The 26,020-nt window shown below is 32.8% G+C and overlaps 1 pseudogene; it reads right to left on the bottom strand.

The window, feature by feature from the left end:
• The window catches only part of LOC112624368, a 157,003-nt pseudogene extending 132,568 nt beyond the window's left edge, over positions 1-24,435 (bottom strand).
• Positions 24,436-26,020: the final 1,585 nt, after the last annotated feature.

The following is a 26,020-nucleotide window of genomic DNA, read 5'->3' on the forward strand; positions in this document are numbered from 1 at the left end:
TTCCATGGTGTGGGGCACAAAGGGGTAAAGAGAATACAAAGATCCTCTTGCATACGTCAGCAGTTATACCTTGCTCAAGGAAGATGCCCTTATCCCATATCCATTGTAGTCAGTTTCACTTTCTGATGAAAGTGAATTTCCTAACATTGTTGCTTCTCTAGATGTTGTGCGTTCCCTATAGGAGAGTGCAGCACATGTGACTAGGGTGCAAAACAAGATTATACAGAAACTCAGTTATGGGCTAATGTTGTCCCCCACTGTTCCCTAAACAAAATTTTCCGTAGGGGAGTTTCTTCCTGTGCTTCTTAATGATAAAACTGGGAAGTTCCATGATTAAGCAGTGTCATAGTTATCATTTTACAGTAATTCCTATGTAATAAATACCCTATATTTTCTTCAAGTTACTCAGCACAATCTTTGTTGTTGTTGGTGGTGGTGGTGGTGGTTCTGATGTGTTTGGGGAGGAATGGATGGGAAGCTGGTGTAGCAGTGGATAAAGATGGAAGGGCCTCTTCTGCTTTTTGTAAGCATGGATAAGGCAGTGCTCGGGGGTAGACTGGTTCTATTTTTTGGAGGCTGCTTAACAGGTCTTCTTAGGGTGTGAGTATTAAGTACCCTTATTATCTGCCTTGTATCTTAACTGCAATACCAAGGATAGTGGATACATCTAAATATTTTTCCTTACATATAAATAAGTTACTTATGTTTTGGGGTGGCAAAAGGAACTAAGGTCAGTGTTTTTTTTTTTTGTTTGTTTGTTTTGTTTGTTTTGTTTTGTTTTTTTTTTTGTTTTTTTTTTTTCTGTTTTCTCTTACTCTATAATATGCTATGCTTCTTCATTATCTTATTTTAAAAAGGTATTTTGAAGGCTCTCACAAATTGAAAAATGGAGTAATCTTAAAAATCTGGACTACTGTTCCACATTCTCACCCCAAATTTTGGAAAATTTTGTCTATGTTCTCTTTTTAGCAATTTGTCTGAAAATTATTCATGATACATTCTTATATATATAACTATAATTAATATAATTATCAGGTAGCATTAATCATTTTTATTCCATATTTTTTCATAACTACCTAATTATTATGCTTCATTACTTGTAATACTTTTTAAAATTGGAGCTCAATCAAACTGTTTTATGATCATTAGAAAATGCACCACATGGAGCCTTTAGGTTATTTTGTCTTCAAACCATTTTGTTGATGATTCTAGGTTAAATATATTCTTATTATATTTCTTTATATTTTACATTCTTCTTAAGAAAATACATTTAGTAAATTCTTCCTTTATCTTTGTTTAGCTGGTGTGAAGAATATTGCCAGGTCTGAGATTTTTCCTTTACCTAGATCCTCTGTTGTAAGACAGAAAGGGATAAAAGGAAAGGCAAAGATCTTCTTACACAGCCAGTAATACATCAACTATATTTTAACCAGCCAAAGGCTTAACAAATTTTTTATTCTCTTTATTTAAAAAAGTTTCTAAAATTCTTTCACTTATTAGTTTATTGGAAAGTCTCAAAGAGGTGTCATGAAAATCTATTTTTCTAGAGAGCATTTTTCAGTAATGCTATTTTGAACTCCTTGTTCCATTGCATATAGGCGACCAGAATAAAAATACCTAGGAATTATTTTTTGAAATATGTAAAAATTATGTGATCTTTAGTATTAATCATTATTATAATTCCCTATTTTAAGTAAAGTTTTAAACACTAATTTTGGAGGAAAATTTTTGATCATAAGTAATTCAAAGTAGAAAACAGCTTAAAGTTATGAAAACAGACAGAACTCAGTGCAAATTATGAATTCTGGCACTGTCAATTTGTTAGTCATATGATCATGGCCAAGTTAAAATAGTTCTAAATTTCACATGTTACAAGTGTAAAATTAAGATATCTCTCTTACAGAATGGGTATGACAAATTGAGTCAATTTTTATAAATTATAAAGCCTTGGTACAATTAAAGAGACTTAATAATAAGCAAAAATTTTAAAACTGTCATTGTAAATTGTTAAGTAAGAAAATCCAAAATATTTTATAAAGCTATAAATATAATTATATAAGGTCAAAGTTCACATACAAAACACTATCGAAAAATTTTAAGAAATATACTCTCAAATTATTATGTTTTGCTACGGTCTTTCAATAAATATGACATTTATTCATTTCTGTGACATCATATCAATTTTTTTGCTGTGTATTTATAATGCTGTTGGGAAAGTTTGATCTTAGAACTCATATAATAAGGCAATTTTAAAATTCCAAATGTTATATAAGCCAACAAGACTTGTTAAAAATACCTTCACATTCCATTTATCCATTTCATTTTTAGTGCTATCAGTAAATAAAAATGTTGTCAAGCAACAAATCTGGTGAAAACAGACAGTGCAATAAAATATGTTTATATTGACTGTTTGCCCATCTGATTTCAGTGCTATATAAATCTGCAAATAAAAAAAAAATCTGTGGAGGTGTTAGAGCACCTTACTTTATGACTGTTATTTTTATCCTGACTTTTATTAAATTTTACCAAATATTTGACACACATAAATATTAATATGAATTTTATTTGCACTTTTAAGATATTCTTATAGTGAAGTATATTGATTTAGATAGACTACTCAAGATGCTCGTTTTATAGTGTTTAGTGGAAAGACAGTGAGATTAAGACTACCGTTTTTAGAATAATTATGTCTGGTGAACATTATATACATGAAGAAAATAAAAACCGATTAAAAGACATAACGCAAACAACTGTGCACATAATACGGCCGTGAGCTAAAAAGATATGCAAGAAGAGATATTGTGAAGAGATTACTCCGATAGTATCATGACAGTCTTATTTCTGTATATTCTTGAGCACGCGGAGAAGAAGGCAATCTGATTTTAAATGAGATTTCAACTTCGAAATTATAATTACTGTCTCAGAGGAAACATAAAACAAGTCAGCATTTAAGAGACTGAATAGCCCTGTTACAGATCAGGGCCATGAATATGCAGGGTTATGTATGGAGCAAAACAAAGCAAAACAAAATAAAATTTTTCTGCAGCAATATACCTGGTAAGGAAGGTATTTTGAAGAGCAAATTAGAAGCAAGTATAATCTGTATAAGAATAATATTGATTTCTTTGTAGGTTCTGGATATTAGCCCTTTGTCAGATGAGTAGATTGCAAAAATTTTCTCCCATTCTGTAGGTTGCCTGTTCACTCTGATGGTAGTTTCTTTTGCTGTGCAGAAGCTCCTTAGTTTAATTAGATCCCATTTGTCAATTTTGGCTTTTGCTGCCGTTGCTTTTGGTGTTTTAGACATGAAGTCTTTGCCCATGCCTATGTCCTGAATGGTACTACCTAGGTTTCCTCTAGGGTTTTTATGGTATTAGGTCTAACATTTAAATCTCTAATCCATCTTGAATTAATTTTTGTATAAGGAGTAAGGAAAGGATCCAGTTTCAGCTTTCTACTTATGGCTAGCCAATTTTCCCAGCACCATTTATTAAATAGGGAATCCTTTCCCCATTTCTTGTTTCTCTCAGGTTTGTCAAAGATCAGATGGCTGTAGATGTGTGGTATTATTTCTGAGGACTCTGTTCTGTTCCATTGGTCTATATCTCTGTTTTGGTACCAGTACCATGCTGTTTTGGTTACTGTAGCCTTGTAGTATAGTTTGAAGTCAGGTAGCATGATGCCTCCAGCTAGAACTCAAACAAATTTACAAGAAAAAAACAAACAACCCCATCAAAAAGTGGGCAAAGGATATGAACAGACATTTCTCAAAAGAAGACATTCATACAACCAACAGACACATGAAAAAATGCTCATCATCACTGGCCATCAGAGAAATGCAAATCAAAACCACAATGAGATACCATCTCACACCAGTTAGAATGGCGATCATTAAAAAGTCAGGAAACAACAGGTGCTGGAGAGGATGTGGAGAAATAGGAACACTTTTACACTGTTGGTGGGATTGTAAACTAGTTCAACCATTATGGAAAACAGTATGGCGATTCCTCAAGGATCTAGAACTAGATGTACCATATGACCCAGCCATCCTATTACTGGGTATATACCCAAAGGATTATAAATCATGCTACTATAAAGACACATGCACACGTATGTTCATAGCGGCACTATTCACAATAGCAAAGACTTGGAATCAACCCAAATGTCCATCAGTGACAGAGTGGATTAAGAAAATGTGGCACATATACACCATGGAATACTATGCAGCCATAAAAAAGGATGAGTTTGTGTCCTTTGTAGGGACATGGATGCAGCTGGAATCCATCATTCTTAGCAAACTATCACAAGAACAGAAAACCAAACACCGCATGTTCTCACTCATAGGTGGGAACTGAACAATGAGATCACTTGGACTCGGGAAGGGGAACATCACACACCGGGGCCTATCATGGGGAGGGGGGAGGGGGGAGGGATTGCACTGGGAGTTATACCTGATGTAAATGACGAGTTGATGGGTGCTGATGAGTTGATAGGTGCAGCACAGCAACATGGCACAAGTATACATATGTAACAAACGTGCACGTTATGCACATGTACCCTAGAACTTAAAGTATAATAATAATAATAAAAAATAAATAAATAAATAAATAAAAATAATAATAAAGTAACATTTCACTGAGTATAACATTTATTACAGTTTTAAATCATATTAATACTGTACATATTCAAAAATAAACAATGCAAAAAGAAAAAAAAAGAAGAATATTGATAATATTGTTCTATTTAAAGTATTCGTTGAGGATTTATAAACACAGACCCAGAACTTTTACCAATAACTGTTGTAAATGTTCTGTTTCAAGATAATTGCATTATATGTTTAAATCATTTAATGTGAGAAATAAAATGTGGGAAATAAAAAAGAATATCAACAAAATTTGGATATCACAAGAAAAAGACTCTTGGTTAGATTAGAACAGAAAGCTTTCTGTTATACCTGCCTAGTTTTTCACCAATAGCTGTAAGAAATATTTATCAATACAATTCCTCCATGATTTGTAGTTCATTTTCATAGTCATTTTTATATTAAACATGACAATATTTATGGATTTGCACGATAGTAACAAAATACAATTGAGGGTATACTATGTGTCAGCTGGACATTGTTGAAATTGTGGGATAAAATTTGATATCCCAACCCTCAAGGGCTTCATAAATTAAGAAGTGTATTTTTTCTTCATAGTGTGGCACTAGCCACTCTCAATAATTCTGATATCTTATTAAAATTCGGAGTTAACAACCATCTCCAGGGGTTTAGCCTCATGTGTGTTTAACTCTAGGTATTGAAACATTGTATACCTGCTAACTGTGAAGATAACACAGTTACTATCAGAAAACCGTTATTTGGGCCGGGCGCGGTGGCTCAAGCCTGTAATCCCAGCACTTTGGGAGACCGAGGCGGGTGGATCACGAGGTCAGGAGATCGAGACCATCCTGGCTAACATGGTGAAACCCCGTCTCTACTAAAAATACAAAAAACTAGCCGGGCGTGGTGGCGGGCGCCTGTAGTCCCAGCTACTGGGAGGCTGAGGCAGGAGAATGGCCTGAACCTGGGAGGCGGAGCTTGCAGTGAGCCGAGATCGCGCCACTGCACTCCAGCCTGGGTGACACAGCGCGAGACTCCGTCTCAAAAAAAAAAAAGAAAACCGTTATTTGAAAGTTCTGATTTTGCACTACGTGTTTTTCAAATGCTCCTTTTTTTCCCGTAAAATTATTTTCCAAGGGGCAGGCATTTATATTAAGACTTTTTTTTTTTTAACTGATTGTGCTAAACCATACATTTATACTTATAAAAAGTTTAAGATTTTTTATTTTGTAAGATATGAAATAAACTGGCCAAAAGTATAATATATGTTATGTTTCTATCAAACTCCAAATTTAATACATAGTAATGTTTTTATCATTTAGTTTCAGCATTTTATAAATAAGTAAATAAATAAATAAACATTAAAGAGTGAACAAAAGCACCATTCCCATCACTTCTTCCATCCTCACTCTCCAGAAATAACCAATAACCTAAAGTTGTTTTTTATGACTTTCATATATATCTTGTATTTGTTAAATCATGTATTCTTTAATATTATTTGTCTCAAGAAGGAAACAAGGCAGAAATACTGGTCACAAGAAAACATTTTCCTACATGAGTAATATGTTACTATTATGCACCTAACATAACTGCCTACAACTTGGAATGTACTATTCTAGGTTGCAAAGATAGTGAGCAAAGTTTTTCACCTGAAAAAAATGTATAATTTATCTATATTGTACCCTTTATTATAAAAGACAATAAATATGTAAATTTATAAAGTAAAATACAAATAATTAAATAAGGCCTTTTGTTTATGAAGTACAATAAAGATAATATAATTGATTATATCAGTTTTAAATGATAAAATTTATATTCTGGCTTCTCTCCTAGTTTGCTCTTTCACTCATGCTCTGAGATACAATAAAAAAAAAAAAGAACAACAACAAAAGTTTATTCTTACCAAGAGACAGTTCTCAAAGGTGCCTTTGGCTGGAGCATGTTTCATCAAGATTCTGGTAGCACCTTTCAGAGTGAATTTTCAACTCCTCAAAGACACAATGCTTGTAAGGAGGAAGCACTGGAACTAGGGAGGTGGAATAGAGAGGTGCCAATGCCTTGCATGTGAGACAGTCAAGAGGGATTTTAGCATTGATGCCCAGTTGCTGTGCGGGAACCACAGGAATTCTGCGCACACAGACTGCCAACAGTGGATGGCCCATCAGTCTTTGAATATGAATACCCACTGTTCTCAAGATTCTTCCTACGTGTCCTGCTCCTTAACCACGCCAATAATCTCCCATAAAGGGTGAAGGACTTTGACATATTGTGTGGAGATGACGTCATGAAGGCAGATTCTCCCTCTTATCAAAATAGCCCAGGACAGTGTGAAAACAAAACTGATAATCTGCTTTAAATGTGTACACTTCTCATTCCATAATCAGAAAATGAAACAAAAAAGTGACACACTGAGATGAACTAAAAACAGCAAGATCAGGCTGGGCGCGGTAGCTCACGCCTGTAATCCCAGCACTTTGGGAAGCTGAGGCGAGCAGATCACTTGAGGTCAGGAGTTCGAGACCAGTTTGGCCAACATGGTGAAACCCTATCGCTACTAAAAATACAAAAGTTAACTGGGCAAGGTGGCACATGCCTGTAATCCCAGCTACTTGGTAGGCTGAGGCAGGAGAACTGATGCAACCTGAGAGGCGGAGGTTACAGTGAGCCGAGATCATGCCACTGCACAGCACTCTGGCCTGGGTGACAGAGTCAGACTCCATCTCAAAAAAGAAAAAAACAAAATGAAAACAAAACAAACAAACACAAAAACAGCTAGATCACCATTTCTATTTCTAGTCTCCCTAAAAATATAAAGCTTTGTAATTTCCTCTAAGCTATTAATTTCTGAACAGAACAACTTTATTCCTAACTTCTTAAATGTTAAAAATCTGGGTTTTCTTTCATCGCAGAGAGAATAATTACAATCTCAAGTGGCCTTAGAAATGCATAATTTTCTTTATTTAACTACCTGCTCTCTCTCTCTCTCTCTCTCTCTGTGTGTGCATGGGCATGCATGCTTATGTTTCTTAATGTACTATTATTTCTGAAGTCTAACTTTACAATGGTTTTAGAAGTCAGTATCTTATTCTTGTTTTCAAAATGCTTTTCTCAATAGTTGTCAGTCTCCTATAAGTTTAGGCAGCAATGATTTCTGAACAACTCCCCTGCTATCGTATTCTCATAGCGTGCTGTCCAAGAGTGGCTTGTATATGTGTTGGGGAAGGGTGTGGGGTGAGAAAAAAAGAACCTTAGGACATTGCCTGAAATGAGGTTCTATTTTTCACAACCCCTAATGTGGTGAATGCCACAGCTACTTAGGGACCTTTTGCAGTAAATGGGATAATTTATTACAAATCTTATTTTCCTTCACTTCATAATAGTAATTCTCATCCCTAAATTTTTATAAAATGGTTTATTCTATATGATTCTTATTTTATGAGAGGAAAATATTACACTTTCATAATATTCCTATATTGGTGTGGCGGGAACCAAACATTTTATACATCACTTTCTCAAGGCATTTACTACTTTATAATGTACACTATTTTGCATACTGTTCTCCTAAAGTAATGAAGTTACTTATTTCATTTTGTTGTTGTTGTTGACTACATTATATTTAAACTGAAATGAATGTTTTTGGTTTTTTTTTCTTTACCAGATCTGATTGGAAATATTGTTTTTAAAACAATATTTCATAGGGGGCTATGAAATCTATATGCTAGATTTTGGCCAGCATTTAAAAAGATAAGATAGAATATAAAAGAATAAAATAGACTTGAAAAGATTAGTTTAGATAAATTGAAGTCCATTTGACTGAGAAAGAAAAGAAGAGAGAGTATATTGGGTATGATGAGTATATGTCATTTATTACTTTTCATTTCAAATATAAAACATATATGTATACAAACATATATACATGCATTTCTACATTCATACATTTCTGTGTGTGATTAGGTGTGTTTTTATAAAGACAGAGACAACATAAAATGTTTTTATTTCTATGCATTGCATTATTGTTTTCAAATGGTTGAAAGCATTTATGAAGACCAATAAAACATCTTCGACCCCAGACAAGAAAAACAATGACATACTGAGAGATAACTCTGTATCTACCTCAAAGTTAATTTACAAGTGATCAACATGAACCAATAATAACTAGAGCTACATTTAAAAAAGGAAAAAGCAAGGACGAGGTGGGAAGTAACATACTGGTTGATTAGGAAAATGAGCAGAAAATAGTTTAAGATCTTGATTCTTTCTGAAAGAAAGTCGACATGGATTATTCAAACATAAGAATAAGTCACCTATAAATCTGTCTATGTCCTCTTCAAATTAATTTTCTCACCCTCAACACAGTGAAAGCAATTTCTGTTCTCAAAATATCCATGCATGTCTCTGAAGCACATGTGAAGAAAATATTTTATTCCTAGGTTCATGGCCTGTTTAACCTCTTCCATTACCCATAAGCATGAGTTATATATTCTATTGCCATCTTTAAAAATGGTCCACTTCATGTTCTTTTTCAATATCACTTATAAATGCCAACAATCAGATATATATGTTATTTATTTCATATGAATTGAGAAGTTTTGTACAGCTGATTTAAACAAAAAATATTATTTTTGCAAGATACCTCAACCATGCAAAGCCTCTGTTTCTTTAACCACTAGAATGACAACAATAATTTTTAAACAATTCACAGCACAAGATATCTAAGAAGCTCTTTGAGGTTTTGTAAATAAAATTAATACAAGTATAAGCAATATAAAAATGAATTTGTTCTTACACATGTTTCTAATTTTGTAGTTTGACTAGCATCCCTACTCCTTTACCTGTTTCCCCCGACAATACGGCGAAAGATGAAATAAAAAGAACCGAATCAAATTTGGACCATGTTTCTAGCAAAAATATAGAGAAGCATTTATAGCCCATGAGCTTAGTTGAGAAATAGAATCCCATAAGTGCTCCTCTGCATGATTATGGTGAAATTTGTTGTTTCAGATGTGGCAATGGCAAAGACAAGTTACTGGGTAGAGTAGACGTTTATTCCCCACATATAATTAGCTTACATTTATTTTGAGATGGTGCGATTGTTTTTATTAATGAAAGTTTATTTTTATAGGTTACAGAGGTGTTATTGCCTCACTTGGACTCAGGAAGGGGAACATCACACACCGGGGCCTATCATGGGGAGGGGGGAGGGGGAGGGATTGCATTGGGAGTTATACCTGATGTAAATGACGAGGTGATGTGTGCAGCACACCAACATGGCACAAGTATACATATGTAACAAACCTGCACATTATGCACATGTACCCTACAACTTAAAGTATAATAATAATAAATAAATTTAAAAAAAAACGAATTCAAAATACGTTGACAGGAGAATAGAATGTTCTTTGAACACCTCGCTTTGCATGAACCATGGAAGTATAATTATTCTTTCCATCAAGCTAGAGTGACAAATCAAATGATCAGAAGGGGGCCTTCTGTAACTTCTGGCCAAACCTGAAATATTTAGTTTTAAGAGACAAAAACTGACAGAGGAAGTAATGGGATTCATGAGAAGAAAGGATTTGTTGAGGAAAGGTGAAGAAACAAATAAAGATGTAGATGGTATCCATAATCAGAAAGGGTCTTAACTTGGATATCCATTTAAATGTCTGTTGTTCCATCACTGTGCAGCTAGGTTTAAATCCATCAGTTCCTTTAATAAAGTACTTCTAATAATCTCCAGTGTAGATAATAAGAGATTGCTCTGGGGGAACATGGCAAGGCAGAATGAGCAACGGAGGGGGGTTCCAGGTTAAGGGAAGGGGGCTTCTAAGAAGCAGAGGGCCAGAATCATCATAACGAACTGTGGTTTAAGAGCAGAGAAGAAATTCAAGGCAGAAACAATGGTAAGAACAAATTCCTGATCACTCTATGGATTAGTAAATTTCATCCTGCAGGAAAGTAAAACTGTTCATCCATGATAAAATAATCTTACATTGTAAGGAGCTGTAAAAATGATGTTTCTCAAGGACTAAGGAAATGAGATGAGACTGTATTCATATTACCGTATTTAAAACAATTAAATCTCTGTAGGACAGAACCTGTATGAAGAAATCACCTACATACTGTGTTTAATGTAGTTGTCATAAATAACTGTGTTCATGTATGGGAACAATATATTGAGTTTGCCAAAATACCTCTTCAGTGCTTTTTGTGTGTGTGTGTAATTATAAACTTTATCTTAAGAAGATTCAATTATATTTTTGAAAATCATTTATACATTACTTTCTTTTCTTTTAAAGAGCTTTCTTAATGACTTAAAATTCTTAATAAACAATATTGCAAATATTATATAATGGAGCAACTAATTGAGAAACCATAAAAATTTTAAAAATAAAAAATTTTATGGGTAAAGGGAAGAGTTTTGAGAAACAGGAAATTACACCTCATCAATATTCCTTATGCAAAATGTAGAAGAAACCTTGATGGGAAGCTGTGTGGAAAATTGACAAATAGTCTGTAAAAATTGCAGACCCATGAGTTCATATCCAAGCTGAAGGGAGAGAGTGGTTGCTTCCAGCAGTTTGACCTGGCTTTAATGGATAACAGCTAACTTTTATTCAGTATATACTTTATGCAAATGTTTCCTAAATACTTTACATGTATTAAATTATTATGTATGTTTATATTATCCCTATAAAATGACTATTTTTATTACAAAAATCATGCAGTCAAGACACAGAGAGGTAATATAACTTATCCAAGATCACATAGCAAGTAAGTGTCAAAACTACTGATGTGCTAAATGTATTAAATCACACTAAATTAAAAATAAAATACTCTTCTCCAATTTACCTTGATTGTATATAATATATTCGTACTTAATTATAAAGTAAGGGAGAAGCATCTCCACACAAATATCATAATTTCCAACAATTCAGGTGATATAGACCCCAAAAATATAATTTGGAAAGGTAAAGAACTGTATTTTTTTGTGGATTCCAGTGTCATGGAGAATTTCATACACATGACTATCTAAAGTAGTACAAAATTTTTGGTTTTAAGTGTTAAATTTATATATCTATACAATTAGTTTATAATGAGATATCTTTTATAGACAGAGAATTAGGGTGGGCTACCTCATAGTAAAATAAAACTCATTTTGCGTATTTGGAAATCCTAGAAAGTTATTGAAATCACCCATCCAACGCGTAGCATTATGAATAGGTTCATCCCAAGAGGGTTTTTTCTGAAACCAAATATCCTGTGATTTATATACTATCACAGGACTTCTCTACTTAAGGGTATGACTGCAAGTTAATACATCATATGATAGAAACTTGCCATAATGTAACGATTATAAATCTTTTAGGTTTCTGTTCATAAATAAAGATTTATGATCAAGAGTTACATTTTTCTTTTCTTTCATGTATAAATTAGCCTGAGGATTTTATGAATAATACATATGAAAAATATCATCTTTCAAAGCTATGGTAACTAGGAAAGTTGCATGTGATTTTATGCAAGTATGTCTATATATATATACAAAAATAACACAGGGTATAATATATATACAAATGAGGAAGCCTAACTTTAATGTTTTCTGAATTTTGGAATATTTTCTTAAAATTTCATATGTAAAAATATATCTTGTGGTCTTTTAATCAATCCTATAGTGTAGAGTGATTTATGAAGAAAAATTTAATTTAAATATATTAAATAATGATTCATGTAGTGTATTTTTCTTTATAACATTTTATAATTTAGAAAGTTAAACATAAACAATTTTAAAATAATATTTTCAGTTTAAGATAAGACTGCATTCTTTTAGATATTGATTTACAATGCTGCCAATCCTTCTGACATAGAAAGAATATTAAGGAAAGCAAAGCTTTGGGAATCAGCCCAATCAATCTAATACTGCCCTGAAAAATTTCTTTGACTTGAAATTTAGGTCAGATTTGGAATACCTTTAAAACACTTATATAATGTAATAAATTCTTTATCTTTGGCAAACACATTAATATATAGTCCAACATTCTCACTAAATGTATTAAATATTTTATACACACAAATTTAGAACACTTTAATAGAGGATAAAAATGCTAAAGAGCATGCTGATTATTTTAATTCATTCTCTGGTAAAATCCAATAAACAATATTTCTAATATTTAGGAAATATTGCAAAGTACTGTTGCTAGTAACTTTTGAGATAGCATTCCATGCAGTCTATGAGAACAAGATTTTTAATCCTTCAGAATTACATTGGAATTCTTACTTTAGCTACTGACAACATTTTTGAGCTCATTTTCTTCATCAATTAAAATGACAATAACAGTAATACTTGTCCTATTGAGTTGTCAGATAACTGACAAAAAGTAATAAATCAGTTTGCATGTAGCTCAAAATAATTAGCAAATTTGTAAATATTAAAAACTAAATATTAATTATTACTATTATCGTTCTTTTTGAAAAATGTCCAAGGAAATTTTTAAGCTATTGGCAAAAATGAAAAACACATTGAACACATGTGTTTTCTTGCTATCAATAAGAACGATAAGTAGAACAATAATAGCATCAATCACAGTGACAATATTTGACCTTTATTAAACAACTAGTGTGGAAAAGGTTATTACCTACCTTGTTTCAATGCATCTTTATAGCCAACTTTTGCAGTAGATTATATTGATATCCCCATTTCATAAATAAGAAAACAGAAATTTAAAGATGACTTAGTAAAGTACAGAGGAATTAGAATTAAAACTGTGGAAGATCTCCCTTTCAAATTTGCTTTGACAGCTATACTTTAGCTATTGCTGTAGTATACTGCTGCCTCCCACTAGTTTTCTATGTGACAGACACACACAGAGACACACACACACACACTCAGCTGCATTTAAACTAAAATGATTATATGACAATTTGAAACAGAGAAGAACATTTCTCATTAGGATTTTTTTCAGGATTACCTATGTGGCTCTTTATCTTTTCACTTAATACCAACTTCTCACTCATAGCACTTCCTCTTCCAGTGGTAAAGGCTTAAAAACCAGTCTATGAGGAGGGTAAAGGAAAGGGAGCCCTTGATTTGTAACTTTTGCTAATTTACAATTTCTAGGGTGTGAACAGGTTCGGTTTTTGGCACATTGTAAATTATCACTGAAGGTAGTTCATCAGCATAACATACTTTTGTAAGACATATTTTGCTATTCATGATTATGATATAAAGTATTTTATTAAACTTCTCAGTCATTGCAAAGTACTTCTGAAATCCAAAGTAATGAAATAATTTAATATCTTATAACAGTTTTGGTTGTGAACAATAAGACAATTAAATATAACGACTTCAAATTTGTATTATAATACGATCAACAAAATGAAGAGACAACCCACAGAATGGGAGAAAATTGTGTAAATTATCCATTTGCCAATGAATTAATAACCAGAATATATAAGAAGTTCAAACAACTATAAGGGAAAAAACCTAATAATTCTAACAAAAAATGGGCAAAAGATTTAAACAGATATTTCTCAAGAGAAGGCATACAGGTGGAAAGCAGGCATATGAAAAGATATTCAATATCAATGATCATCAAAGAAATGCAAACAAAAACTACAATAAGATATTATCTCACCCCGGTTCAAATGGCTTTTATCCAAAAGACAGGCAATAATGAATGCTTCCAAAGATGTAAAGAGAGGGGAACTCTTGTACACTGTTAGTGAAAATGTGAATTAGAATAACCATATGGAGAAGAGCTGGGAGGTTCCTTAAAAAACTAAAAAATGAGCTACCATATGACCCAACAATCCTACTGCTGGGTATATTCCCAAAAGAAAGGAAATCACTATACTGAAGGGATATCTGCACTCCTATTTTTGTTGCAGCACTATTTACAACAGCTAAGATCTGGAAGCAACCTAAGTATCCATCAACAGATGAATGGATAAAGAAAATGTGCTACATATACACAATGGAGTAGTATTCAGCCATAAAAAAAAATGAGATCCTGTCATTTGCAACAACATGGATGGAACTGGATATCATTATATTGAGTGAAATAAGCCAGGCACAGAAAGACAAACATCACATATTCTCACTTATTTGTGGGATCTGAAAATCACAACAATTGAACTCATGTACATAGAAAGCAGAAGAATGGTTACCAGAGTCTTTAAAGGGCAGTAGGGATCTCAGAATGAAATGGGGATGATTAATGGGTACCAAAAACATAGTTAGAAAAAATGAGTAAGACCTGCTATTTGCTAGCACAATAGGGTGACTAAAGTCAATAATAACTTAATTGTACATTTTAAAATAGCTAAAAGAGTGTAATTGGATGGTTTGTAACACAGAGGATAAATACTTAAAGGGATGGATACTTTGTCTTCTGTGATGTATTTCATATTACACACCTGTGTCAAAACATCTCATATACCCCATAAATAAGTACATAAATAAATAAATAATTTAAATTTAAAAAAAAGTAAAACCCCAAATTTGTAATTAAACATGAATTTACAAAAGTATATGATAGACTGTAATGTAAACACTTAATATGGCTTCCTGCTCAGCATCTGCTAAGTGATAAATCTAAAAAATTTGAACACAAAGCCAAGTGTGTTTTGCAATGCTGCTTCATTATTTAAATGTCTGCCCATAGCTGTTAGAATATTTTAATTTGCACATTAAATGTGAGTAAAAGTGATAGTGGGACTCAGAGAAGCAACACAAATCTTGACAACAGACATGTAGACAGTGCTATCCCCTACTTAAAGAAGCACCCACAAATGCAAACTGATTGACCTTTACTTGTATTGAGTACTTTGAGTTGATGAAATTCCTAAATATTCATTTATATAGAGTAAAAGTTTAATCATACATGAAAACAAAATAGTAAAATGAAAACGGGATTAGTTAATACTATTAGTGAACAATTTTACAATGATGTATTAAAATGGGTCTTTGATTATTCAAATCTGGAAAATATTAATAGTTTTATTTAATTATTTGAAAAATAAATATGAAAAAATAAATATTTGTATTTTATATAGTGTGTCTCTTTTATAGATGATGGCCTGGAGAAAAATATTTGTTGATGACACTGGAAGAAAATGTGGGGTCTCTGATTTCCCATATCATTCAGTAGAGGATTTTTCTCTTGCTCCAAACCCTGCAAAAACAATGATTAATTTTCCAACTGAACACTTCCTTCCACATGTCAGCAAGTTTGGAATAAATTTCTATAATAATTTTTATATTAAAAATTTGAAGAGCTGCATGCTCTTGGAGATAATGTGCGCAAGGAAGAGACCATTTAAACAAAAGTGTTTCCAATTACAGTAGATCTACTAATGTATAATAATGAAAACCAAAATTATTCTAGAATTATCAACATTTTAACACTATCAGTACCAAACCAACAATTAAAGAAATACATAAATACTTGAAAAATACTTAATCTAGTACTACTAATTAATTTATATCATATACTAGTGGATCTCAACCTCTTTTGGGCAAAAGATTTCCCAAGATTACTTGGTTAGAATGAAGATTACTAGACTTAACTATGACTTCTTTGCTAGTGTGTGTGAAGTTATACTTTTCGGCAAGTGTCACAGGAGATGATGGTGCTGCTGGCCCACAGTTCACACCTCAGCAAACTGCCACCCTCCATTGAAACGATTATGGTAGAGAAAAACTGTCATGGATAAGTGATCAAATCATGTTAAGAGAAATATTCTTGAAGATTTGGCATTTGTTTCACTACTAATACTGTTGCATGTTAAGTACTTCACCATAGAGATGAAGGAAATGAGAATAACATTTAAAATCTCACTGTAAATGAACATAAAGGATTAGATATTGGTTTCAATAGAAGAAAATTGTCATCTATAAATAAATAAGTTCTTTGAAACCAATGAGAACAATTATAATGTACCAGAATCTCTGGGATACAGCTAAAGCAGTGTTTAGGGGGAAATTTATAGCACTAAATGTCCACAAGAGAAAGCAGGAAAGATCTAACATCGATAACCTAACATCACAATTAAAAGAACCACAGAAGCAAGAGCAAACAAATTCAAAAACTAGCAGAAGACAATAAATAACTAGATCAGAGCAGAACTGAAGGAGATAGAGAGACGCAAAGCCCTTCAAAAAATCAATGAATCCAGGAGCTGGTTTTTTGAAAACATTAACAAAATAGACAGACTGCTAGACAGACTTTAATAAAGAAGAAAAGAGAGAAGAATCAAATAGATACAATTAGAAAATGATAAAGGGGATATCACCACCGACCCCACAGAAATACAAACTACCATCAGAGAATACCGTAAACACCTCTAAGCAAATAAACTAGAAAATCTAGAAGAAATTGATAAATTCCTGGACAGACATACCCTTCCAAGACTAAACCAGGAAGAAATTGAATCCCTGAATAGACCAATAACAAGTCTGAAATTAAGACAGCAATTAATAGACTACCAACCAAAAAAAAGCCCAGGACCAGGTGGATTCACAGCCTAATTCTAGCAGAGGTACAAAGACGAGCTGGTACCATTCCTTGTGAAACTATTCCAAGCAATAGAGAAAGAGGAGTCTCCCCAGCTCATTTTACGAAGCCAGCATCATCCTGATACCAAAACCCAGCAGAGACACAACAACAAAAAAAGAAAATTTCAGGCCAATATCCCTGATGAACATCAATGTGAAAATCCTCAATAATATACTGGAAAACCAAATCCAGCAGCACATCAAAAAGCTTACCCACTACGATCAAGTCAGCTTCATCCATGGGATGCAAGCCTTGTTCAACATATGCAAATCGATAAATGTAATCAATCATGTAAACGGAACCAATGACAAAAACCACATGATTATCTCAATAGATGCAGAACAGTCCTCTGATAAAATTCAATACCCTTTCATGCTAAAAACTCTCAATAAACTAGGTATTGATGGGACGTATATCAAAATAGTAAGAACTATTTATGACAAATCCACAGCCAATATCATGCTGAATGGGCAAAAACTGGAAGCATTTCATTTGAAAACGGGCATAAAACAAGGATGCCCTCTTTCACCACTTCTAGTCAACATAGTATTGGAAGTTCTGGCCAGGGCAATCAGGCAAGAGAAAGAAATAAAGGGTATTCAAATAGGAAGAGAGGAAATCAAATTGTCTCTGCTCGCAGATGACATGATTGTATATTCAGAAAACCCCATCGTCTCAGCCCAAAATCTCCTTAAGCTGATGAGCAACTTCAGCAAAGTCTCCGGATGAAAAATCAATGTGCAAAAATCATAAGTATTCCTAAATATACCAATAATAGGAAAACAGCAAGCCAAATCATGAGTGAACTCCCATTCACAGTTGCTACAAACAGAATACAATACCTAGGAATACAATTTACAAGGGATGTGAAAGACCTCTTCAAGAAGAACTACAAATCACTGCTTGAGGAAGTAAGAGAAGACACAAACAAATGGAAACTAAAATGTCGGGAAACAGCAGATGCTGGAGAGGATGTGGAGAAATAGGAACATTTTTACACTGTTGGTGGGAATGTAAATTTGTTCAACCACTGTGGAATACAGGATGGCGATTCCTATTCTTCAAGTATCTACAACCAGAAATACTGTTTGACCCAGCAATCCCATTAATGGATATACACCCAAAGAGTTATAAATCATTCTGCTATAAAGACACATGCACACGTATGTTTATTGCAGCACTGTTCACAATAGCAAAGACTTGGAACCGATTCAAATGCACATAAATGACAGACTGGATAAAGAAAATGCGACATATATACACCATGGAATACTATGCAGCCACAAAAATGAATGAGTTCATGTCCTTTGCAGGGACCTGTAAGCTGGAAACCATCATTCTCAGCAAACTAGCACAGCAACAGAAAACCAAACACCGCATTTTCTCACTCATAAGTGGGAGCTGAACAATGAGAACGCATGGACACAGGGAGGGGAATATCACACACTGGGTTCTGTTGGCGGGTGAGGGGCTAGGGGAGGGAGAGCATTAGGATCAATACTTAATGTAGATGATGGGTTGATGGGTACAGCAAACCACAATGGCACGTGTATACCTATGTAACAAACCTGCATGTTCTGCACATGTATCCCACAATTTAAAGTATAATTTAAAAAAAAGAAATTTAAAGGATAACTAATTCATTCACATTCTGCAAAGATAGAAGGAGATTATAACTAATTATTTCAAAATATTTTCACAAGATTATATTCTACACACATGAGACTTAATCATTTTCCAACTTAAATCACTAATTTATATAGGCTGCAATAAGTCTGCATAATGCAAAGTAAATATTATTCTGTAAGGTAAATACTTTATATGATATTTTAGTTGAATGAAATTTCAAAATAGGATCTTTTTCTTTGAATTATCTTTTATCATTCTTAAATGAAGTCCTGTGGGATTTAAAAAGCAGCCTCCTATCTTGCTAGCTTATCATATAGGCACACATCAGATACTCTTACAAAAATTGTATAGTGTGTTCTCCAGAAGGTAGTTAAATATAGCCACTGTGGAGTAAGCAGTCTGTTTCAAGGTCCCTAAGATTCTTAATGGGTGAATAGCATTGCTAAGGTACATAATAGTTATCCCAGAGGCAGAGCTACTTTTAGCTACTCAGTAAAAATTATAAAATCAGGTCACACACATTAGTACAAAAAAAAAAAAAAAAATTAGCAAGTGTTTCTTTTCTTCCCTTCCCCACTTGAGGTAGTAATTTTTCCTTTTTAGTAAATTTGTATTTTTAAAGGGCAGAATTTTTAACTGTTAATTCAACACAACAGTGAATCAAATTTTATAGTATTTCCAAGTCAACACAATGAAGGCAGATGGAAAGCATGCTCATGAACCAGATAATTAAAAATTGTACTCTTTATTTTTTTGGAAATTTAACTCCATTAATTTACAATCACTTTGAATAATGTTTTACCTCATTTACAATGCATTTTAAATTAGGAAAGGCAAAGTTCTGGAATATAAATATATATTTTTAAAGTCCTGTGTACTGTATATTCTCTTTAAATATAAACTTTTTTTCTTTTAAGTGAAAGACTGTCCAAATGCAAAGGCGTACCTGCCTCCACAATTTTCTATCATGTTGACACAACTTGAGCCAATTTACATGTTTTTGTTTATTTGTTTGTTTGTTTTTTTATCAGACAGGAATATCCAGGGAATTTCAAAGAGTTCCTCAAAATAGTTCTGCAAAAAGGCCCTGAACACAGTAGAAGTCTAGGAAACACATATGAATAAAATGCAAACAAGAAGGAACTTCAGCATTTACAAAGTTCAGATTTATTTAATTTGCTATTTTAAGGCTATTTGTTCCATATGAATTTTCTTGTTCTTTGATACTGAATGGAGATGGAGATTTCTATAAGGTTGCATATTAGAAACTAATCTAAGATTTTACCAGACATGGAGAACATGAGAATATGCTTCTTACACCTCTGTTGACAGGTAAGTTTCTAGATCAAGGGCCCCATCCTCTGCTCTCTCTGTTGGCACTGAGAGCCGAGTCCCGGTTTCCTGTAGGCTGTCCCCTGCCAATGCTTCACTCTCAGACCATCATCTTTAATTCCTGCCCCTCTCCCTTCACTAATCCTATCCCTTCAATTATTCCACATTCAATGTGACAGTAAATACTACTGACTTTCACATGTTTTTAAAAACTCTCCATCACCCTTTCTATGTCATTTTTTTTCTTTTCTTATTCAGTGGAAATTCTGTGGTTCTTTATTTGAATAATTTTATTTACACCCTCAACTTTCTGTACTCCTTGGCAACTAGTTATGCTTACTTTATGGGATTAGTCAAGATAAAGACTAATCAAGAACTATGTAGGTATTATATTTATACATTTATATAAAATAATATACATTTCTGTCTATTAATCTATCTATATTTACAAAAATTATTGTCTTTATGTTTTGCCCTTAACATTTTGAAATAATAATAAAAACATACCTGAGATTATTCTTCCAATGGGAAGCTTGAAATTGATTTTTGTGTGGGTGTGGATCACAGACCTATTCATAAATTGTGTTTACAAAACGAAGGATAAAAGATGAACATTTGTCATCTAGTTAGTATAAATAAGAAATGACTATCAGAAAGCTGATCACTAGAGAAAGAATTTATGAGTACAAAATGTCAGCAAAATTTAAGAAACAAACAGAAGATAAGGAACATATTTAGTAAGACAATTTCATCAGAGAAAAAAGATGAAAGCAATTAGCACAAAAAGGAAAAGATAATTTAAAAGGTAACAGTTTCAAGAGTGAGAGGGCATTCGATAGAGATAAAATGATGCAAATAAGTATAAAAGGATGAGAACATACAAAGTTTAATTTTGCAAAATGTCTTTGATGACGAGAGAATTTTCTATAAAAAATAACTGGCTAAAATTGCATTGATTGGTGGAAATCATGAAAAGAATAGAAGAAAGCATCACAAACGTAGACTATTTTGAAATATACTTGTGAATAGTGAGGAGCTAAATCACACTTATGGGGGATAGAGAAGGATGCAGGATATTTGTAGTAGATAGTGGGATGCTGGCTCAATATGACTGAGTAGGAAATTCAGTGTAGAGCAAGCGGTTTAAGTGTTAATGGCTTTCACTTTGCTTAATTCCTTGGAAACCACATGATGATCTCAGTTATTTGATGTTGCTGGGAATTGTACTTGTAGACAGCAAGTATTTGTTTATTCATAGACAATCCTCCCTGAATCCAAGGCTTTTCCACAATGCCATTGTTAAAGATTTTCCTTCTCCTGGAAGATGCATGGTAGAGAGGCTATCACAGTCTTTCTCAGTCTTACCACTGCAAGACTTTTACCATATTGTCACGAGAGATGATTTATATAAATCACCACAAGGGAACAAAGTAGAAGCGCATAACATAATTCAACAACTTTGTTTTTTATTCTCTCTGGAAGGGGAAAATATACATACTTGGTTATTCATAACATTCAACTGGGGAAATGACAAAGTTGACTATTTGTGTCCTAAATGAGAAAAAAAAAATCATGCAAATATAGTTTTTGATCATCTTTCATCTAAAGGACAGTGTCATATTTTCTCACTTTGATCTTAAAATTCCATGCATATAGAGTGACAGTAAGCAAAATCTATTCTTTCTTCCTTCACCACTCCAAGATGTGGGAAAGGGTTTTTCATTCACTACTGAGACTTTTCAAATTAAAACAAATAAATAAAAACAAACTTTAGGTAATATATGACTAATTTTTAATATTGTATTTAGTAGAAAATCAAAGAGGCTTGTCAAAATCTATAGAAAACACCTTTGACTGACACCTGTTTCATTTTATTATGGACATCCACATCATATTTTATATAATGCCAAGTTAATTTCGTAAGACTTTGCCAACAGAAAGTGACCTAATGGCATAAAGGTCAATACCACCTTAGAAAGTCTCCAGTTTATGCCTTCTTTCTTTCTTGTTCCTATTGATTTAGAAAATATAAAAACAAAGTACTATTGCGTCTTTTTAAAATTACTTACTTTACATTAACATTCACTGAACTTAGTTGATATTGCTGTGAATCTTTGTATTCTGGGCAACTGCTACTGATAATTGTTATTACCTACCCAAAACACCATGGGGCATATGAAATTTTAAATTCTTCCAGGATATTTGTATGTGCTGCACTACTGTCTTAAATGAGCTTTGTTTTCGGTTTTGCTTTGGGTTCATTTTTCTGGTGTTAGTATATCAATGACAAATCTGAGACTAGAAGACAAATAAATAATGAATATAATTAAATGGCAGATTCTTTTATTTTTTCAAATGTCAGTAAGGATTCGCTTTCAGGGTTCCCACATGCTCCAGTCCAACTTATCAAGGCTATGCCCCTTTCTATACGTATTGTGACTGAAGCTAACTACTTCAGCCAATTGTATTGACCACCTTCTAGGTATCCCTCTTTTGATCACTGTGCATATAATGGTAGAAGAAATAGGAAGAGTTCCTTCTTGAAGGAGCTTAAATTATATTGAAGTATGAAAAAAATAAATAAATGAAAAAAAAATAATTTCAGATGCTTTTAAAACTTTTTTAAAAATAAAGAGAGAGAGAGATGATATATTTATGGACAGTTTTAGATAGAATGATCAAGAAGGAACTCTGCGGTATCTGAGTGGTGACTAAATGAAAAAAGATACTGAGACACCTAAAGATGTTAGGGAAAGAATATTTTAGACAAAGATAGGAACGAGTTCCTAAAGTAGTGGCAAAATTGTCACATATTGCCTCTTTCTTCATATTTTCTTCTCCTTTTACTTCTCTGGGTTCTCTTACCTTCTTATAAAAACATTATTCGCTGGATTCCAGTATTACCCTAACTAAATCCAGGAAGATTTAATTTTGAGATTCTTAACCAATTGCATATGCAAAGAAAGACCTGTTTCCAAATAAGGTCACATGCTGAGGATCTAGATGGACATGAAATTTGGGAAGACACTATTCAACCCACTGCAGGTGGTAGGAAAAAAAACCCCACAAAACTAGGTAGAAGTAATTTAAGCAACCCCAAGTAAAAAAAAATGTGACAGCGTCTGCAACTACAATGTTGAAGGTGAGATAGTGATGAGATGTTATTGTCCTTAGATATTTAGAGCTAACGGAACATGCTCAGTTAGTGAGAAGGTCAAGAGTGGATCATATTTGAGACCTGAATTCTAGATAAATAGCGAAATGTACTAAGGTGGGAAAAACTAAGACAAAAGTAGGTTTTTGGAGAAATAAATTAACATTTATTCTTTGAGTATATTAAGTTGCAGTCTATATTTGATATCCAAGTTGAAATATTAAGTTTGAAGTTAAATATTGGAAAGTCCATCATCACATGTATTAGTAAATAAAAAAGGAAATTAAAATTTCAGCAATATATTTCTTTCATTCATAGAGTCATGACTAAAGAGACTTTTAAAATGTAGTTACAAAATTAGCATGCCATAATATTATATCATTTAGAGCATACTAAATATATATTCATCTTCATTCCCATTTAACATAGTTTTCTTCTGTCTATATCTCAAAATCAGATGAGGTCCATATCTTCCAGAGCTATCAAGCCCACTATCAACAGAAGATTGAACTAGAAATAATTAAAACCAGGCAATCATCTGGCCTACTTTGTGTCTCCCACACCACTCATCAACTGTGCGGCTTTCAGGAAGTCACTTAAATTGAAGCATCCCTTCCCTCATATTAAAACTGGGTTAATAACACCTACTTCTAGGAAAAATTATGTATAAAATCACCAGTACATCATATATTTTCATGAATGTTTGCTCCTGTTATATCTAACATCTTTTAAAAATAATTTCATAATCTTTCCTCATATACTATACATTTAAAATAAACAATATTAAATAAAATTTCTACTTTGCAGGGAAAAACGATGAAAGTAACATATCAAAAAGGATGAGGAAGTGTCAAACTGTTTTCAATTGAAAGAGCTAAACCTAGGAGAAGCTAAAGTCATTTTTTTTTTTCAGTTTAATAGTGTTGTTTAAATGGAGACAAATAAAAGGTGTTATAATTCAAATCTTTACCATGCTATTCTGTATTAGAGTACTAATGCTGTGGCTTGTCAGTTTAGCATTTTTATTTCATGGATTCCTTGAATAATTAATAAGTGAGACATTGAGGCTATGCAAACATTTTATTAATACACATCCAAATAGCATCTCACTGTTCTAATCGCCAAACAACATCTTTACGTACCTGCTTCATCTCAGTGCTCATCATCTTCGGGAAGCTTTCTACAGTTACGCTCCCTCACAGTCTCAGCCACTAGACACATAAATCTCCAACTTAACTTAATAACCTTGGGACGTATATGCCTCTTTCACAAAAGAAAACAAAATACGTTTACTAGAGAAAAAAAATCGAAAATAAGTAAACTCATAAACTAAAAAAAATGTCATTAGAGAGAAGATAGTCAAATTTTTTTTTTTTGATTAGCCCAGAACATATAGAAAGGAAGCAAGGAAAGGGAAATTGGGGCAATGACATTTATTGAGCAACTACTAAATGCCAAACATTTTATAGAGGGCATTTCATTATGTCATTGCAACACAGCAGTAAGGGTATCATTTTCCCCATTTCGAAGATGTCAAACCCAAGTTGTAGTAAGATTAAAGTATATCAAGGTGTTAAGCTTTTCGTAGGAATGCTGAGCATCCAACCCGAAACTATCTGACCTTGGCAAATCTGAAGTACAATTTATTTCACTAAATTACAACGTAGTTAAAGGGGAAATAATATGACACTAATATAGGACTTACAGATAGTATGTACTCTCCAACTATTATCGCTTTATTGTGGGAATAAAACATGAATACGTGGTCAGAGAAAATAGATGTTAGCAACACATTACTGAAAACAAATTATTGATCAGATTTTAATGGATCATACTTGTGTTTTTCTACAGGAACTTTTATATCACTTAGAAAACCACTCCTCCACTCATCACCATTTTATAATTATTTTTTGTCTTATTCCCTAATTTATATTATTGGATATAATTTATGACCTTGTTATAAGTTTTTATAACTACAAACTTAGAGATAATTTAAGTATATTAACATATTACAGATGATACTATAATTATATTTCACAATGTGAATTGTAGCTAACATAATTTTCTGTGAAAAACCTTTATAGTAGTTTGAATTCTTATGCTTTTCAGGCAATGATATTCTCTGTAATAAAAGTTACAATAATTTCTATGAGTATAAATTAATTTTTTATTTCAAAATACGCTTCATTCTGCTGATTTAAGTGGGCTACGAAATTATAACCTTGCAGTCAATAGGTCAATATGAAGACAGGGATGGCCCAACAGACATTATTGCAATGAGTCTTTCATTACTGAACTTGGACGAGAATGTCTAAGGAATTGAATCACCCCAGGGATCCAAGAGATGTGATTGAAATTGGATTCACATCTATTCCAAACCATGTAATATTCCCAAGCATCCTCAAACCCTTCTTGGGGAAAAGAAAAATCAAAATAATATGAGACAATCCAGCTTATCTACACAAAAAAAGACTGATTTCAGCCTTCTCATCTACAACACTACATTCTGAAATTTAATGAAATAGTAGTTTTAAATCTGAAAAGAAAAGAAAAAGATACTAAGCTTAAAAGTGAGAGAGACAAGAGACATATTGGTCATTAAAGCATTTGGATATCTATATATATCTTATTGCAAAAAGTATTTAAATTATTTCAACAAAATGGAAAAAGCAATAGAAGCAAGAGGACGATATAGGAGATAAGACATTACTTTAGGTGATTATTACCAGATTAAGTAAAGAAAAATTAGCA

Source organism: Theropithecus gelada, chromosome 5, assembly GCF_003255815.1.
Source record: "Theropithecus gelada isolate Dixy chromosome 5, Tgel_1.0, whole genome shotgun sequence".
Lineage (NCBI taxonomy): Eukaryota > Metazoa > Chordata > Mammalia > Primates > Cercopithecidae > Theropithecus > Theropithecus gelada.